This window comes from Panthera tigris, chromosome A1 (assembly GCF_018350195.1).
Source record: "Panthera tigris isolate Pti1 chromosome A1, P.tigris_Pti1_mat1.1, whole genome shotgun sequence".
NCBI lineage: Eukaryota > Metazoa > Chordata > Mammalia > Carnivora > Felidae > Panthera > Panthera tigris.
The window spans coordinates 88,786,729-88,799,850 of record NC_056660.1 but is presented as its reverse complement, the minus strand read 5'-3'; the positions used below and the strand labels follow the sequence as shown (position 1 = coordinate 88,799,850).

Sequence of the window (13,122 nt, the reverse complement as noted above, 5' to 3'; positions counted from 1 at the left end):
GCAGCTGGTATTGCATGGAAACGTTGAAATGCTATATTGTGCAACTGAAATTAGTGTAACACTGTATGTAAACAAACTTTAAGTTTTTGTAAATAAAAACTTAAAGAAAAAAATAGATGGGATCAAGTTGCAAAGGATCTTTCCTGTCACACGGTGAAACGGAACATTGGTGAAACGGAACATTGTTCTACGGACAGCCAAGAGCTATTTTGAAGTTGAAAGGATGTGAATTGATTCAGGCTAGAGAAGAAAAATGGTGACCACACTGACAGGCTATTTGGCAACATTTATCTTGACCTTTTTATTGTCCTTCCCCTGGGGTCCTCCACAGTGCCTGGGGAAAAAAGGAACTGTCACAGCAGAAATGCCAAGGCCACAGGCAGAGTCCACTTGTGTGACTCTGGATACAGCCCTGCTGAGATGTGGAAGGCAGACACCACCTGCTACTCTCTGCACATCAGGGTGCATCTCCAGCAAGGACAGGGCCCCGTGCCCCATCCACCGGCTGCATATGGGTACCTCCATTTGAAGTCCTCGGGAAGCACATAAAGGCCTGTATCCAAAAAAAGAATCACCTCTGTACTCCCGGAGGCTGTAAGTGGGGAGGGAAGAACTTCCACCTGCCCTTAGACAGTGAAGAACCCACCTCCTTAGAGCTTCTCCGTCAGTTCATTTAAACCAGTTCTCTTTGGTGTACCCTGGCCCTCACCAGGGGGTTGTCTAAGGGAACTTGGGGGTGGGCCAGAGAATCCCCTCCACAGCACAAAGGCCACTCTCCAACACCACAGTGGGGCACTGGAGGAGATGCAACAAAAAGTCTTGCTGAATACACAATGAGATGAATTAATCCTCCTCTTTCCAGGAAAGACAGCAAAAGAAATGACAGTAAGAGGGGCTTATGATGAATTTGTGAGCACAGAGGCAGGCTTGGGAAGGATGGGGAGTCATGTCTTCTCCTTAGTTTGAAAAAAATCTGTTTTCCCTCATCTTCAGAGTCCATGCAGAAATGTGTGTCACCTCTATCTCCACCTCTCAGACTTCTCTCCTTTTATTTTTGGCCCCTAATCTTCACCAGTCAGCACCTGCTGCCATCATGCTTTTTCACATGGCATTCTACCACCTCTTCTCTCTGCCAATCCATGCTCTTTCCCCAAGACCCTGCTCATAACTCCTTCTTCCAGTATCTTCGTGGGTGAACTCTACCTCTCTTTGTGTACAAATATCTTCCTTCTCACTCTTCAAGTTGCCCCTCATAGTTTGAACTTGTATAAATGTCTCATGGGGACACATTTGTGTATGTCTTGATGTGGCTCTATTTTCATCTATAATTCTGGCCCCTGGAGTTTAGGGACCAAGTCTCCTTGGCCTTTGCCATGTTCTCATACACCAGCAAATTACTCCTTACAAAGGAAGCTAGTCAGTTGTGTGGATTGACATATGAAAGAAGAGACAATTATTAACAAAGAAGGATTTTGCTCTGTACAATTCAGGGGCAGAAAGAATGGATTTGCTAATTTCTCATCGCTTGCTCCCTCCACCCCGCTCAGCCCAAAGCATGGCCCCCTGAGCTTTCCTCATTACATAACTTCCTTTGTTGTTTTCCAAAAGCTCAGACTGAAAGTCCTGTGCCTGTCAGCCAGCATGAACCTGATGAGGGAAACAAAGGCAACAAAAATGTAGCTTGAATTAAATCTCCTTACAGCTTGCAGCCCACTAATAGACAACTGAAACATGCAGAGTGTGACCTTGCTCAAGCAACTCATGGCTGTCTTACCTCCTTAATGTTTTTGTTTTATCAAAGACTAAAAGTAATTCTATTTTAAAAGTAGTTAGCCTCTCAAGGTCCTGAAAGTCTTGTGTTCAAATTCCTAAGTGACTTAACACTATCCCTAACCCCCACTAACTTAAAAGTATACAATCAGTCACTCCTCACAACTCCAGTGCAGTTCTTTCTGCCCACAGATCCTGTCCTTGTGCTTTAATAAAAATCACGTTTCTTGCACCAAAGACTTTCAAGAATTTTTTCTTAGCCTTTTGCTCAAGAACCCCATCATACCACTGTACATTTGTCATACAGATGGTAAAGCGCGCGCACACACACACACACAGTGAGAGAGTGGGATAAGTACACTGTCTGCTCTCTGAGTTGCAGGCACACATCCTTAGCTGGGTCCTGGGAGGAGGGAGGGGTTTGGAGCAGCAAGGGCTTCACACACTGCACAACAAGCCTGAAGTCTACAAGGTCAATGGACATTTCTGGGATAACTTGAAGAGTGTTGCCCTAAGGCATCAGCATTAGGCACTCCCACCTCAGAAGACTTTCTTTGCAGTAGAGTTAGCCAGCATCCTCTCATAATATGCAGAACTGTGTAGAATGAGAATTGGTTGTAAAGAAGCTACCAGCTGAATGCAGGCCCTTTGAGAACAGCATTCACATGAATCCTTCCACTTGAAGGAAGGAAGTGGATGAACTCTGGTTACTATACTTTGATTATGCTTTTTCAGAGAGTTGGTCCAAACTTAGAGTTGGACAGAGACTGAATTATATAAGGAAGTTGTAATGAAAAAAAAAAAAAGATCTGATCTTAAAGATGGTGCTCCACATTCATGGACATCAAACCTGTGATTCTTTCTGCAGTAAAGAGAGAGCTCTATTATGTCATCTACACCAAAGCTGAAGAATTCTTGTATTCCTAGAATAAATTCTACTCAGTCCTGGTGTAGTACTTTTACAATATTCTTCTCTGTATACTAATATTTAATATCAGCTTTTCTTCTATATTCATTAGTGAGGTAGGTATGTAATTTCCCTACATTTAATTCTCTCCCCACTGCCACCCCCAGTATTATTCTCATCAATTTGAAGTAAAGATTATGTGGCTGGGGCACCTGGCTCAGTTGGTGGACCATGTGATTCTTGATCCCAGGTTGTGAGTTCAAGCCTCACCTTGTGTTTCTTAAAAATAAAATTATAAAAAAAAAAGATTGCACAGCAATCTTAGAACAAATAATGAAACTTTCCATCTTCTTTGCCAAGAATTTTTTTTTTTATGCACCGCAGAACTGTTGGTTTTCTAGTATTAACTCAGGGAACCATCTGGACAAGAGCTTTGGGGACAAGTGATGCGTAACTATTATAAAAATATATTCAGTATCTGAATAGACCAGAATTGACAAATAAATCAATTTTCGTCATTTATATTTTCCTGTAAAATTATTCACCTTACCTGTATTTTCATATTATTGGTTTAAGTCCTCTGCAGAGCTCATCCTTGCTTGCAGTGGTGGAGTGTTTGGACCTTTAACTAAGTCTGATTTGATCTGTTTGTTGAAGTAAACTTGGAAAAAATGGGTGGAGCATGATCTCAAAAAAGGAGAAAAGGAAAAGGAACATTAAAAAAAAAGAGAATAAAAAAAATATAAGGCTTATTCCAAAGAAAAAGAAAGGAAAAACTAAGAAGAAGAAAAGAGAAGAAAAGGAAAAAAAAAAAAAAGGAAAAAGAACAGAATAAAGTGTGGTCAAAAGAGAGAGAGAGGGAGAGAGAGAAAAGGAAATGGAAAAACAAAAAGAAAGAAAGAAACATGATCCTGATTCCAAAAGAAAAAAAGAAGGTGGAAAAATAGGAAAAAAAAAAGAGTTGTCTGGTTTTTGTGCATGGGTGTGGGAGGCGGGTGCTGGCTGTGCTAGTTTGGAGATGAGGCCAGCTGCGATGGCTCAGAGTCAGTCTTGCCCCAGTAAATAAGCAGCTGCCAGGTTAGGAGGGGCAGGTAAGTGAGTCCTGCCTCCAGTGGGGGCTGTTTTGCTCTCTGAGGTCCCACCATGTTGGTGTTGGGGGAAAAATGCCACCATCCCAATCTTTCACCCCTAGACCAGGATTTTCAAACCTGCTGTTCAGGCAGCCCTCACAGAATAGTGAGGGCAGTCAGCTCACTCTGCCCCACAACTATCCTGTATTTTATCTTTGGCATATGGCTGAGATTCAAAACATAAATTCTTAAAGGACCCAGCATGGCATGGATCTTCTCCCCTTGTTCAACATAGAGTCTCTCCACCTTGTTGATGAAAGGCCTTTGCCTGGCACCTGCAGGGTCTTTTGTCCTTGTGGAGTCAAGAAACCCTCTTCCAAAAGTACTCAACAAAGGCGACGGTTCTCTCCCAGTGCACCTCAGAGATGTCTACACCTCATTATGCACTCTGGGGCCAGCTCCCTCCTCCCCAGAAGTGCACACCACAGCTCCACTCCTGAGAAAGTCACACACTTCCAAAACCTCAGAGTTTGAGCTCCAAAAGCTGTTTGAAAAAAAGAACTGGAACACTCAGTACTTCTCCCTCCCCAGTCCATGGTCCAGAGAGGTTTTTCCTCTTGTGCTAACTCAATGCCACACTCTCTCAACCCTTCTCTCTTTCTAGCCCTTCTATCTCTACAGAAACGGTTCCCTCCCCTTTGTGGCATGGCCATTTTTCTCTCCCCCAATTCACTTCCACATACCTCACACCTGCCAAGCTGTCTCCCTTCCACTGTGGAGATCATTCTACCAGTCCTTAGATCAATATCCTAGGTGTTCCAAGTAATCAGACCACGGTAATCAGACCAGTTCAATAGAACTGTGTTTGAGGGATGAAGAAAGCCCAGGGTCCCCCTACTTTAGCGTCTTAAGCCTTCTCCTGTATATTCTATATATATTGTGTATATAACCCCTTATCAGAAATATAATTTGCAAATGCCTTCTCCCATTTGGTAGGTTGTCTTCTTGTTTTGTTGATGGTTTTCTTTGTTTAGCATGAGCTTTTTATTTTGGTGTATTTTCAATAGTTTGTTTTGCTTTTGTTTCATTGCCTGAGGAGACATATCTAGAAAAGTGTTGTTGCAGTCAGTGTCCAAGAGATTACTGCCTATTTCTTTTAGAAGTTTTATGTTTTCAGTTATCAAACTTAGCTATTTAATTTTTTTTTTCAGTTACCACAAAGGTATTTTTTTTTCTACCCAAGTTTAGGCATTTCATCCATTTTGAGTTTATTTTTGTGTATGTGGTTTTAGAAAGTGGTCCAGTTTCATGCTTTTGCATGTAACTCTAGTTTTGCCACCCCAAATTTATTGAAAGTACTGTTTTTTCATTGTATATTGTTGCCTCCTCCTTTTATATAAATTAAATAATAATATAAATGTGGAATTTTTCTGTGTTCCACCGATGTGTCTATTTTTTTGCGAGTAGTATACTGTTCAGATTTCTATAGCTTTCTAGTGTACTTTGAAATCTTGAATTGTAATGCCTCCATACTTTTTTCTTCTTTTTCAAGATTGCTTTGGTTATTGGAGATCTTTTGTGATTCCATATGAATTTTAGGATTTTTTTTTAGTTCAGTGAAAAATGTTATTGGTGTTTTGATAGGGATTGCACTGAATCTGTAGGTTGCTTTGGGTAGTGTGTACATTTTAACAATCTTTGTTCTTCCAATACATGAGCATGAAATATATTTTTATTTGTTTGTGTCATCTTCAATTTCTTTTATCAATATCACATAGTTTTCAGAGTATAGGTAATTCACGTTCTTGGTTAAATACATTCCTAAATTCTCTTTCTGCTACTTCATTATTAGTGTAGTGATATTCAATGGATTGCTGTACATTAATTTTATATAATAAAACTTTATTAATTTTTCAATTCTAATATTTTGAGCGGATTCTTTAGAGTTTTCTATACATAGTGTTGTGCCTTCTGCAAATAATGATGGTTTTACTTCTTCCTTAGCAATATGGATTAATTTTATTCTTTTTCTTGTCTGATTGTTCTCGCTAGGACTTCCAGTACTATTTTCAACAAAAGTGATGAGTATGGACATCCTTACTTTGATCCTAATATTAGAGGAAAAACTTACCTTTTTTCACCATTGAGTGTGGTGTTAGCATGGGCTTGTCATATATTCCCTTTATTATATCAATCTATGTTTCCTCTAAACACACTTTGTTGAGAGTTTCTATTATAAACAAAGGCTTTATATTGTCAAATACCTTATCTGCATCTATTGAGATGATCATATAATTTTTATTTTTCCTCTTGTTAATGTTATATATCACACTGATTGACTTCTGAGTATTTAAGCATTCTTGCATCTCTAAAATAAATCCCATTCAATGGTGGTAAATTATTTTTTAATGCAGTGCTGAATTCTGTTTGCTAATATTTTTTTGAGGATTTTTTTGCATCTATATTCATCAGAGATTTGTGGCTATAGTTTCCTTTTGTTTTTGTAGTGTTTTTGTCTGGTGTAGGTATCTGTAATTTTGGCCTTGTAGAATTAATTTGTAAGTTTTCTTTCCTTTTCTATTTTTTGGGATAATTTGAGAATAATAAGTACTAACTTGTCTTTAAATGCTTGTTGGATGGGGCACCTGTGTGACTCAGGTGGTTAAGCATCCAATTTCAGTTCAGGTCATGATCTTGAGGTTTGTGAGTTGGAGCCCTGCTTCAGGCTCTGTGCTGACAGCTCAGAGCCTGGAGTCTGCTTTGGACTCTGTCTCCCACTCTCTGCCCCTCCTCCACTTTCTGTCTCTCTCTATCAAAACTAAAAATAAACATTTAAAAAAATTTAATGTTTGGTAGAATTCACCTCTGAATCTACATCGTCCTGGAGACTGTTTTTTGAGAGATTTTTTTATTACTGATTCAATTTCATTATGAAAAAATTGAAGTTTTCTATTTTTTTTCCTGATTCAGTTTGGAAGATTATATGTTTCCCATAATTTATCAATTTATTGCACATTGTTCAATTTATTTACATATAATTTTTCATGTATTATGAAAGGAGGAAGGAGGAAGAAGAGAAAGTGCCACAGTATGTGTTGGAAGACTTATTTGGACATTCTTTTTTCTTTTTTTTTTTTGTCAATTTATTTATTTATTGTCAAATTTACTTACATACAACATCCAGTGGTCATCCCAACAAGTGCCCTCCTCAATGCCCATCACCCATTTTCCCCTCCCCCTGCCCTCCCCCCATTCACCCTCAGTTTATTCTCTGTATTTAAGAGTCTCTTGTGGTTTGCTTCCCTCCCTCTTGGACATTATTTTTTTTCTTAATTGTCTGTTTTGGTGATTTTTTTCCCCAGTAGCATAAAGTTTACTTCAGTTCAACTATACAAACACCTATGAGTCCTTTATATGGCCATTACTATTATTGGTGCTGAATATAAGATAGGCTAAATTATGATATTTACAGAATAGTAAAACAAAACACAGAACAGTAAAACAAAAAGAAGAGGAAGAAGAGGAAGAAGAAAAAGAAGGAGAAGAAGAAGAGGAGGAAGAAGGAGAAGGAGAAGGGGAAATGCATGTATCACGGGAGTATGGGAAATGGGTACACATTATTACATTATTCTGGCATGATTGAGAGTATGTTGTGTGAGATTTCTTGATGATGATGATGATGATGATGACGATGATAGATGATAGATTGTAAATAGATACAGATACTCAATTTGATGTAGAAATAATGTTGACACTGTATTTCTAAGACTTTATACAACATAGGTTTACTGATTAACTGGGTGAAATAAAAAAAAATGGTGATGATTTTGACTATAGCATAAATAACATGGATGGTGTGAGGTCTTTTTTTCTAGATGTACAAAATTCATTTCTTCTTTTCCACTATGATGATTGCACTTTCCATGCATGTTACTATTGAATTATGTCAATTTTTACAAGTTGGCATTGGAATCTTAGCCAACACCTTCCTCCTCTTCCACATCTTCACATTCCTTCTGGATCACAGACCTAAGCCCACTGACCTGATCATCTGTCACTTGGCCTTTGTCCACATAATGAAACTCTTCACTATGCTGTTTTTGTTGTCTAGAGCTGTTTGAATCACCAAACTTTCTGAATGATTTCAAATGTAAGGCTTTATTCTACATGAGCAGATTTGATGAAAGTTCTCTCCATCTGCATCACCTATCTCTTGAGCATAATCCAGGCCATTACAATCAGCCCTATCACCTCCTGGTTGGGTAGATTTAAACATAAATGCACAAATAACATCTTCCATTCCTTCATCATCTTGTGGTTTCTCGGTTTGTCTCTCAGTATTAATCCCATCTTTTTACTGTTGCATCTTCTTTAAAATTTTTAAATATTTTTTTTTGAGAGAGAGAGAGAGAGAGAGAGAGAGAGAAGGAGACTGAGCACGCGTCTGGGAGGGACAGAGAGGGAGACACAGAATCCGAAACAGGCTCCAGGCTCTGAACTGTCAGCACAGAGCCCAATGCGGGACTTGAACCCATGAACTGCAAGATCATGACCTGAGCCAAAGTCAGACCCTTAACCAAATGAGCCACCCAGGTGCCCCTACTGTTGCATCTTCTAATATGACCCAGACCAGTCTACTGAAAGTCAGTAAATACTGTTCACTTTTCCCTATAACCTCCAGCATCAAGGCACTGTTTTTCACTTTGACATTATACAGGGATGTCTACTTCATAGGAGTCATGCTTCTCTCAAGTACATACATGCTGACTCACTTGTTCAGGCATCAGAGGCGGTGCCAGCACCTTCACAGCACCAGCCTCTCCTCAAGAGTCTCCCCAAAGGAAAGAGCCAACCAGACCATCCTGTTGTTGGTGAGTTTCTTTGTGATTGTGTACTGGGTGGACTTCATCATCTGTAATCCTGTTAGGGGTGTGTGTCACCATCATCCTAGATTGCCAGAAGATTTGGGGCAATGTCTATGCCACTGTCAGTCCTTTGGTACTAATTAGTTCTCACAAAAGAATAAAAATATGTTGCAAAAATGTGGGAAAATTACAATCAATTTTAAACAACTTATTCATGAAATAATTATCCAAAAACTTATTTTCTCTTTAATAAATTTTTATTTTATACACTAAATTCTTTGGTATTTTGTCTATGTGTATATGTTTAGATATTGCCTAACTCATGTGTAATTGTTAAACACTCTAGCTTTTTAAATTTTCATATCACAATATCACAATATTATTAATTTCACAATGCCATTCTTTATTTACTATGCCATTTTTATATAATTATATTTAAACTCATTTTTGTGCCCTAACTATTGATGCAAAAAAGAAGGTAGAGTTAGTCCACAGTCTTGATAAAATCCAAAATGAAATGGGATATTTCCCTATTTGTTTTATTCTGTACTTTCTTTGTCCCAAACAATAAATATGAGTAGTAATTACAGAAGTGATAGGTATATGGGGCGCCTGGGTAGTTCAGTTGGTTAGGCATCTGACTCTTGGTTTCGGATCAGGTCATGATCTCACCGTTCATGAGTTTGAGCACCACATCGGGATCTGTGGTAATAGTGAAAAGCCTGCTTGGGATTCTCTGTCTCTCTGTCTCTCTCTCTCTCTCTCTCTCTCTTTCTCTCTCTCTCCTGCTCTCTCTGCCCCTCCTACGTCCTCTCTCTCTTTCTCTCAAAATAAATAAATAAATAAATAAATAAACTTAAAAGAAAAAGGAGTGGTAGGTATATTCTTCTTCCTACAATTTTATAATCTGTGACAGTGGTACTCATAAACTGCCCCCAAAGTCTCATTCTCCTACATTATTACTCTTTGTTTCTCCATCTCAATTTGCATGGAAACTAGGAACAAAGAATACTACCAATTAGAATTAAATTCCTACATAGGTACAAATAATCTAAGTAAACTCGGGAGGGGATAGAAGACATGAATAGACCTGTAGCAAGTAAAGAGATTAGGGAAATATTTCACAAAGAAAAACCCAGACGCTATGGGCTCACTGATAAAGTTATCAAACATTTAATAAGGAATATTTACCAGCCCTTTATAAACACTTCAAAAGTGGGGAAGAACTGGGAAATTTACCAATTCATTTACCAGTTTATTTTATGAGGCCAGTTATTATCCAGATAATAGAATGAGCAACACCATCACAAGTAACCTACAGACCATGTATTTCATGAACATAGGCACATCCACTTTCCAAAAATAATGTGTAAACTGAATCCACCAGTGTATAAAAATAATTACACATTATGAACAAGTAGGATTATCTTTAAAATGTAAATTTGGTTTAACATCCAAAACTCAATTAATGTAATGCATAATATTGGTAAATTATAGGACTAAAAATAATTATTTCAATAAATATAAAATCATTTGACAAAACAAAGACCTGATCATTTTATTTTTATTTTATTTTATTTTTCCCCAAGTTTTTATTTAAATTCCAGTTAGTTAACATACAGTGTAATATTAGTTTCAGGTATAGAATTTAGTGATTCATCACTTACATACAACACCCGAAGCTGATCATTTAAAAACCCTCAGATAACTAGCTGTATAAGAGAACTGTTTATATCTACCAAAGCACATCTAAGAATCATGTACAGCTAATGTCATATTTAATCATGAATAAACAGGTGTTTTATTTTTTATTTTTAAAGCTTATTTAAATATAGTAAATAAACAATGTTACATTAGTTTCAGGTGCGTAACATAGTGACTCAACAACTGTATATGTCATTATGCTGTGCTCACTACAAGTAGTTACCATCTGTGACCATGCAACACTATTAAAATACAATTGACTGTATTCCTTCTGCTGTAACTTTTATTCTCATGACATTGTGTGACTGGGAGCTTATTTCTCCCACTTCACCTTCACCCATTTTGCTACGCCCCAACTATCTCTGTCTTGGCAACCATCACTTTTTCTCTGTATTTATATGTGTAATTCTACTTTTTGTTTATTCATTTGTTTTGCTTTTTAGATTCCACATATAAGTGAAATTATATAGTGACTTATTTCATTTAGCATAATACCCTCTGGGTCCATCCATGTTGTCACAAATGGCAAAATTTCATCCTTTATTATGACTGAGTAGTATTCCATTGTATATCATGTGAAATGAAGATCTATATTACATTTCCCTTCCCTATATCACATTTCCCTTCCCTATATTACATGTCCTTCCCTAAGGACATTAATGTCCTTAAATGATGGACATTTGGGCTGTTTCTGTTAAAAGGATTGCCCACCACAATCAAGTGGGACTTATTCCACAGATGCAAGGATGGCACACAGTCACAAATCAATCAATTTGGTAGAGCACACTAAAAAAAACCAATGATAAAATCATATGCTCATTTAAATAGATGCGGGAAAATCATTTGACGAAATTCAAAATAAGTTTATAATAAATACTCTAAACAAAATAGGTTTGGAGAGGAAATACCTCAACATAATAAAAGCCATATACAAAATACCCACAGTGAAAATCATCCTCAATGGGGAAAAACTGAGAACTTTCCCCTAAAGTAAGGAAGAAGACAAGGATGTCCACTCTCACTACTTTTATTCAACATAGTACTGAAGTCCTAGCCACAGCGAAAGGCACCCATATTAGAAAAGAAGTCAAACTGTCACTATTTGCAGATGGGATACTATAAAACCATTAAAAATAACAAGTGCATGTATTTTATGCTACAGTTTATGACCAAGAGAAGAATGTCCAATTACACCACTTCTATCCAAAATTATACTGAATAGAATACCATGTAACATGAAGAAACAAATGGCTTCCAGATTGGAAACCTATGCAGATGACATTATCTTTTACATACTATTTGCAAGGTTAATCAGGAAAAACCCACTAAAACTAACAAGTTAGTTGTACAAATTGGAGTATAGAAGAGTAACATACAAAATTAGTAGAATTATTATACACTAAGAATAAAAAATCTCAAAATTGTATATTTTATTTAAATTGTAGTTAGTTAACATACACTGCAATATTGGTTTCAAGAGTAGAATTTAGTGATTCATCACTTACATACAACACTCAGTGCTCATCACAAGTGCCCTCCTTAATACCCATCACCCATCTAGCCCATCTCCCACCCACTTCTCTCCATCAACCCTCATTTTTTTCTCCATCACTAAGAGTCTCTTGTGGTCTGTATCACTCTCTCTTATTTTTCTCCTTCCCATATATTCACCTGTTTTGTTTCTTAAATGCCACATGAGTGAAATCAGATAGTATTTGTCTGTGAGTGGCTTATTTCACTTAGCATAATACATTCTAGCCCTATCCACATCATTGCAAATGGCAAGATTTCCTTCTTTTGGTGGCCGAATAATATTCCATTTTATATGTATGCCACATCTTCTTTATTCATTCATCAGTCGATGGACATTTAGGCTCTCTCCATTGTTTGGCTTTGTTGATAATGCTGTTACAAATATCAGGGTGCATGTACCCCTTTGAATCTGTATTTTTGTATCCTTAGGGTAAATACCTAATAGTGCAATTGCTAGGTCATAGGGTAGTTCTATTTTGAATTTTTTGAGGAACCACCATACTGTTCCTCAGAGTGGCTACACCAGTTTGCATTCCCACCCCAGTGTTAGAGGGCTCCCCTTTTTCTGCATCCTCACCAACACCTGTTATTTCTTGCGCTGTTAGTTTTAGCCATTCTGACAGGTGTTAGTCAGTATCTCATCATTGTATTGATTTGTATTTCCCTGATGATGAATGATGTCAAGCATCTTTTCATGTGTCTGTTAGCCATCTAGATGTCTTCTTTGGAAAAATGTCTATTCATGACTTCTGCCTATATCTTAACTGAATTATTTGTGTTTTGGGTGTTGAGTTTAATCAGTTTTTTATACATATTGGATACTAACCCTTTATCAGATATGTCACTTGCAATTATCTTCTCCTATTCTGTAGGTTGTCTTTTAGTTTTGTTGATTGTATCATTTGCTGTGCCGCAGCTTTTTATTTTGATGAAGTACCAATAGTTCGTGTTTGCTTTTGTTTCCTTTGCCTTCAGCGAGATATCTAGTAAGAACCTGCTATCACTGAGGTCAAAGAGGTTGCTACCTGTGTTCTCCTCTAGGATTTTGATGGCTTTCATCCATTTTGAATTTAGTTTTGTGTGTGGTGTAATAAATTGGCCCAGTTTCATTCTTCTGTGTGTAACTGTCCAGTTTTCCCAATACCATTTGTGGAAGAGACTGGCATTTTTCCAATGGATATTCCTTCCTGCTTTGTCACAGATGAGTTGACCATATAGTTCTAGGTCAATTTCTGGGTGCTCTATTCTGTTCCATTGATCTATGTGTCTGTTT

The 13,122-nt window shown here is 37.4% G+C and overlaps 1 pseudogene; it reads left to right on the top strand.

Annotated features, from left to right (window-relative positions):
* Window positions 1-7,652: 7,652 nt before the first annotated feature.
* Window positions 7,653-8,810, top strand: LOC102950987 (annotated as a pseudogene).
* The last annotated feature ends 4,312 nt before the right edge of the window (window positions 8,811-13,122 follow it).